The following is a 7,157-nucleotide window of genomic DNA, read 5'->3' as shown; positions in this document are numbered from 1 at the left end:
CCAGCACTAACAAAAATTCAGAATCATCCACCAAAGAGTTTGTGGCACTTGCTGTCTGCCACAGAGTGACACCATGGAGGTGATTTGTTATAAATGTCGCCTAGCTTGGTTCTTAACTGTAGTATCAAAGGACTATTGCACCAGGACTAGCTAATCATATCTCTTAAGTTAATTTCCCTTTAAGTCTCAATTTCTGAGAGACAAAAACACCACCACCTGGAATTCGAGCACAACACAAACCAGTTCTAAAAAAGCCTAATATGAATGAATGCTCGTCATTCCTTGGCCTTATTTAGTAAGCAAGGCTATGCCACTGAGTACCTACTTTCTCAACACTGTGCTCCGTTATCACCACAACCACCAGCAGGCAATTTGGAATTGAATTGAAAACTGTATTTCATTTTTTTAACTCATCGCTGCATACGCCAGCTATGTTTCTTTAACTTTCTCTCGCTTTCTCCTCACTGGTTTTCCACTTCCTCTCCCTCTTTGTCTAGACTACACTGGAAATTGATCATTGAAACCTAACAGACAGAACCAATCACAAGCATGGTACTAGTGAGTGTGTGTGTGTGTGTGTAAAACATATCAGAGAATGTGGATAAGAAAGGGAATAGAAAAAAACTGCAGGCCTACCCAGAGGAAAATAGAGCAGCTCCCCAGAAAAAATCCTGACTTTCCCAGCAGCCAGTCCGCCCCTGTCCACAGATATTGTACAGATCATATCTAGTTATGCTGAGCTTTTCATCTTACATTCTCAGCAGGACATTTGGTGCTTTCGGAGAAGGTGCTCCCTGTAGCATCTTCAGAGTTTCTCCTCATTTTTCACACTGAATATTCACTGTTATTTATGCGCCTTGCAGTGGCAAGCGAATTTCTGTGTGAGGTAATTAAACATGGAGTCTTCCACTGTGGAAAAGTAATTGTCTTCTCTCTTCTCTCGTGAGCTCAGCACAATCACAGAGACAGGTCAGGTTAGTCTGATTCCAACCTTAGCTCTACCCTATGCTGTAATCATATTAAATTATTTAAAATCTTTTTTTTTAAGTCATTGAAAGTGTAGCCCAGAGCTCTAACAGCCTACATTTTTGGAGTGTCGGTGGAAATTAAACACAGATTTAAGTACTTGTTTATGACCACATCATCAAAAAGTTGACGTTTCAGAGAAGCAGAAAAAAATACATTTACTAGAAAGCAAGTTCTATGGTTCATCTATAGTTAAAATAATAATAATAATAATAATAATAATAATATATGCAGAAATATATGCAATTACACTTATGTTCGAAAGCTGTTCATAGACTTTAGTTCAGCATTCAACACAATCATTCCTCAGCACCTGATTAGAAAGCTGAACCTGCTGGGCCTGAACACCTCCCTCTGCAACTGGATCCTGGACTGTGGAAGACCTCAGTCAGTCCAGATTGGGAACAGCATCTCCAGCACCACCACACTGAGCACTGGGCCCCCACAGGGCTGTGTGCTCAGTCCATTGCTGTTCACTCTGCTGACTCACGACTGTGTAGCAACGCACAGCTCGAACCACATCATCAAGTTCACCGATGACACGACCGTGGTGGGTCTCATCAGCAAGAACAATGAGTCAGCATACAGAGAGGAGGTGCAGTGACTAACGGACTGGTGCAGAGCCAACAACCTGTCTCTGAACATGGACAAAACTAAAGAGATGGTTGTTGACTTCAGGAGAGCATAGAGTGACCACTCTACGCTGAACATCGGCAGATCCTCTGTGGAGATCGTCAAGAGCACCAAATTTCTTGGTGTTCACCTGGCGGAGAACCTCACCGGGTCCCTCAACACCAGCTCCATAACAAAGAAAGCCCAGCAGTGTTTCTACTTTCTGCGAAGGCTGAGGAAAGCCGATCTCTCACCCCCCCATCCTCACCATGTTCTACAGAGGGACTATCAAGAGCATCCTGAGTAGCTGTATCACTGCCTGCTTTGGGAATTGCACCGTCTTGGATTGCAAAACCCTGCAGCGGATAGTGAGGACATCTGAGAAGATCATCAGGGTCTCTCTTCCCTCCATCACAGACTTTTACACCACAGGCTGCATCCACAAAGCCACCAGCATTGTGGACGACCCCACACACCCCTCACACACTCTTCCCACTCCTGCCGTCTGGCAAACGGTACCGAAGCATTCGGGCCTCACGGCCAGACTGTGTAAAAGTTTCTTCCCCCAAGCCAATAGACTCCTCAACACTCAGGGACTGGACTGAAAACACACACACACTCAACTGAGCATCACTCCATCCTCTGTGCAATTTTTTGCACACACCTGTATTAAATTTCTGCTGCTATAAATATTTATTATATACTGTATATTTATACTCTCCACCTGGCTGCTATGTTTATATTCAGCAACTTATTTTGTCAATCTTTTGCGCTACTGTCATAAGATTCACTTTTTTATTAGCACTGTATGCTAGTCGGAGCTGCACTGTAACACACCGTGCACATTGTCTTGTTTTATATAGAGAGTTTTGTACTGTCTTGTGCCGTGTGCACATGTTTGCACGGTGCACTTTATGTAAATACATGTAATGTCTACTGTACTTCTGTGTTTTGTTTTATGTAGCATCTTGTTCCTGGAGGTACGTTGTTTCGTTTTACTGTGTACTACTAATACATAACTGTATATGGTTGAAATGACAATAAAGCCACTTGACTTGACTTGATTTGAATTAATCACCAGTTTTGAATGTTGATGTGTCACATTGTAGCTGCAATCTCTAACTGTTATAATTGCATTCCTCATATTGTGCAGTTTAAACACTATGCCTAAGTCGTTTATGATAAATTTGCTATTAAATTAAAACCAAGATTCCTACACATTAATTCCACTTTCTCTTACAAATATATAAACTGATCTATGAACAAAATGTACAATGCTGTAAGGTTGAGTCACACATTCTCCACTCTACCACATTCAACCACTCTAAATGATCTGATCGCTAAAGAAGCATCTAACAGAACATCATTTACATTTCAATTGGTAACAACTTGATTCTTTCCCAAGTAAAATTACACCCACGGCTCATTCAGAGTAAATAGAACTGCAGTTTACTTGAGTCATTGTCTTACCAGTCTAAATATAGCAGTAAATCAGTGAATAGTATTTTCCTTATTAAAGAGTATCCGTATTAGTCAGAGGGACTATCGAGAGCATCCTGAGTAGCTGCATCACTGCCTGGTTTGGGAATTGCACCATCTCGGATCTCGCAAGACCCTGCAGCGGATAGTGAGGACATCTGAGAAGATCATCAGGGTCTCTCTTCCCTCCATCACAGACACTTACACCTCACGCTGCATCCGCAAAGCCACCAGCATTGTGGACGACCCCACACACCCCTCACACACTCTTCCCACTCCTGCCGTCTGGAAAACGGTACCGAAGCATTCGGGCCTCACGACCAGACTGAGCAATAGTTTCTTCCCCCATGCCATCAGACCCCTCAATACTCAGTAACTGGACTGAAAGAACACACACACACATATACACAGTTGAGCATCCTCCATCCTCTTTGCAATTTTTTTGCAAGTTTTTGCACATTACATTTTGCTGCTATAATACTTATTATACTGTCCATAGGCTGCTACTCTTATGTTTACACTATTTCAGCTACTTATATTGTACTCTTGTACTCTTTGCACTATTCTCACTGGATTCACTTTCGAACAGATCTGTGTGCTGGTCGGCGCTTCACTGGGACTTACTGTGCCCATTGTCTGTCCCAGTAGTCATTGTACTGTCCTGTGTTGTCTGCACATGTTTGCACTTGTGCACTTTATGTATAAATTTATGTAGTCCCATGTAGTTCTGTGTTGTTCTGTGTTTGTCTTATGTAGCACCTCGGTCCTGGAGAAACGTTGTTTCATTTCACTCTGTACTAGCTGGATGTATATGGTTGAAATGACAGTAAACTCCACTTGACTTGAATTCTTAAGGAACCTGTTTTTCTAAAAGTGCTCCTTCATAGAGTCACTCATCAGGGCTTACGTTCCATCGCAATGACCACAGCCGGCGAATGAGCAACTCCCGGTGATGCCTTTTACTCCAGATCCTCCAACCCCGTGTGTTTAGTTGTCGTTCTCTCTTTTATTTCTATAACTATTTCACGCATTTCACTGCTGTCTCTAATCACATGTTTTAAAATGACCTCTGATGGGAATAAAGTAGACGCCCTAATTAACTCGCCAAAAGTAATGTACGGTAACATGAAATGTGTGTCGTTGTGAAAAACTGAGATTGAATATCTTTAGCCTGGGTTTATGTAAACATTTGGCCTCAACTGTAACTCCTTTAAGAGCTGCATTTGTCTCTTTGGAAAAAAGCATCTGCCAACCAGATCAATTAAAATGTAAATGTATTGCAGCAGTAACTCCTCAGTCATTATACAAATTGAATAGGATTTTTCAAGATTAAAAAAAAATCTAGCAAAGAATCAGAATCAGATTTATTGGCCAAGCATGCCTGAGCATACAATGATGCTACAGCGCACACTTACACACTTACAACACAATGCTGGACATAAACAAGATATAGAGTAATGCACAAACCTAATGACAACAACCACATGACAGTTTACAGTGCAAACATAACACAATCTTGATGACGACTCACACAGAACAGTTAACACACTGGCACGTGACAGTAAAAGTGATAGCAAAGCGCAGAATATTTGTACAAAAATGTTTTCTTTGGCTTGAAAGAACATGAAAATGTGATGATTAAAACGTGTAAAATGAATCGAAATTTATCGCATAAAGCTCTAATAACCTATACTTGGAGCTTTAATAAGGGAAAAAAAAAATAAAGTGTAATTTGTAAGAAGAAAACAGCAACATGTTCATTGTTCTTAAAACGCAGTGCACAAACACCTGTGCTTAACGATGACGTAAATCGCAGTTCTGCGCTGAAACTCATCGTGAACACTGAGCTCTGACTGACAAGTTCATTCCTGGCAGTCATTAGCATACAGTTTCCCCCTGAAGCACAAGTCATTATCAGATTTTCCTGATTTCACGGAAGACAGACAACAGATTAAGTTTGTGCATTGGCACATTTGAATGTGTTGCAACAAAACAACAAACATCCAAAATTAACTTACTGTATACTAATTTCCCAAGTGGCTTTAAACAACTCTGTGTTTTTTTATTTTATGAGTAGGACTTTTAAGCTTGGAATACTTTACACAACGTATAACATCCGGAAACGAGTTTAAAAATAGAAAATAGTTTGCACTTAATGTTTTTTTCCTTTGACAGAATTTCATCGTGAAATTTCATCGTGAGAGAATGCATTCAGGACACACACATCCTCTCACACACACACACACACACATATCCTCTCTCTCTCACACACACACACATATGCGTGCACACACACACACACACACACACTCAGAATTCTGCACATGCCTGTAATCATGTGACACAAATAAAGGTGAAGCTGGAAATAATGCATCTTGTTTGATTTTTCTTTAATTTGTATATTATGTATGTGAAGCAATGAAACAGAAAAGCCTAGGTTTAAAAAAATACAATTATTTTCAGATCTTCACAAGCTTGTCCTTAATCTGTAGGAGTGTTTATACATCTCTTAGACACGTATCCTTTTAGCATCCTTTCCTAGCTCTGTCATTGGCTACTGCTTGTATCAGTTGTCCAGTTGGAAAGTTTTCTTGGAACTTGGAAAGTTTCCTGTGATAAAAATCACACCTTGTTGAAACTATTTAATTGTTCTAAAGCAAGATTAGACGTCTTGAATTGATTTGTGCCAACAGTCACTTCTGATCGAGCGTGACAACTGAGCGAAATTTGTTGGAGAATGCACATTTAAATTTTTAATTTCTTTCATCAACATGTTGATCTATTTGCACTTTGATTAACAGTTTCCTACATTACCCACAATGCCATTCGACTGGCTGATGTTAGTGGCACCAGTGTGAACTAGTCCTTGCTTTATCCCTTCCTAAAGATACACTCTGTACACTCAGCTCAAACGAAACAGAAAAGCGCACAGTCAAGTCAATACCATCGCGCTTGCCATCTTGTGGATCGCTAACTCTGCCATAACTCAGCGTTGTAACTCCATCATATTCTGACACACACACAGAACATTGTACATTCTCTGCTTTAATTCTACACTGGATTCTTTCAACATTGCTGGAAAATGAGAGTGAGAAAAGAAAGTTTTGGTTTCAGGAGCAAAACCTGATCATTATATTTGAGATTGTTAAAATTTTTCCCTGCTAATGTTATTATAACTCTGCTAGCAATGTACTTCTCTGAAATCAGCGCAGCAGACAATCACTAACTTATCGGTAATTCTCCATCTCCGTCACTCTCCATCCATTTCTCTTCAAATCCCACTGTAGTACTAGTACGTGCTCTGGGTGGTTTTAGGGCCCGAGGTGCTGCTCCTTTGACCACGAGGCGAAATTAATACAGTAACATTTAGTCATTTAGCAGATGCTATTATCTATTACCATTTAAAACCAGTGTTCTATAAGACTATTTTCTGGCGATTTAGTCTGAGAATGATAGAGAATGATGCAAAATAGGTTGAGATGAAATTATCGGTGTTTATTATTAGTGCGTCTTTGTACGTTCGATAAGGAGGTTTAGTTTAATGGTGAAAGTAATCCAGCGCCATTCAGTGCTGTTTGTGTACACAGATGCGTATGAAAAATTCTATAAACAATTTGAAATTATGCACATTTAATTCAGATTCTTTCTTATAGAGCATGTTTGATTTCTTTTACCCCATGTGTTAATTAATACATTAACTAACAAACGTGTACTAACGTACTTAAGGTGGTCGTTATTCACGCATAAAGATTCATAAGACTCACGTCGTAGTTAAGGTTAGTTCTTCATTAGTTCATGATTAGTACATGCCTTAACTCATCATTAGTTCATATTTAAGTATGTATTAATTCAGGTATTAGTGCATGACTATTCCTGTTACCAACTTATCTCGCACGAATAATGAGAATACACCTTCAACTAGCAAATAAACACCAGAATCACTAAGCACATCACAAATAGTTCAGTAGAAATGTATTTAATGTGTTTCCTTAAAACATAGCAAGGCAAGAAACAGTTCATTGTTGTGGAAGGAACCGTAC

This window comes from Pangasianodon hypophthalmus, chromosome 23, assembly GCF_027358585.1.
Source record: "Pangasianodon hypophthalmus isolate fPanHyp1 chromosome 23, fPanHyp1.pri, whole genome shotgun sequence".
NCBI lineage: Eukaryota > Metazoa > Chordata > Actinopteri > Siluriformes > Pangasiidae > Pangasianodon > Pangasianodon hypophthalmus.
The sequence above is the reverse complement of the archived record's forward strand: the minus strand, read 5'-3'. Positions refer to the sequence as shown.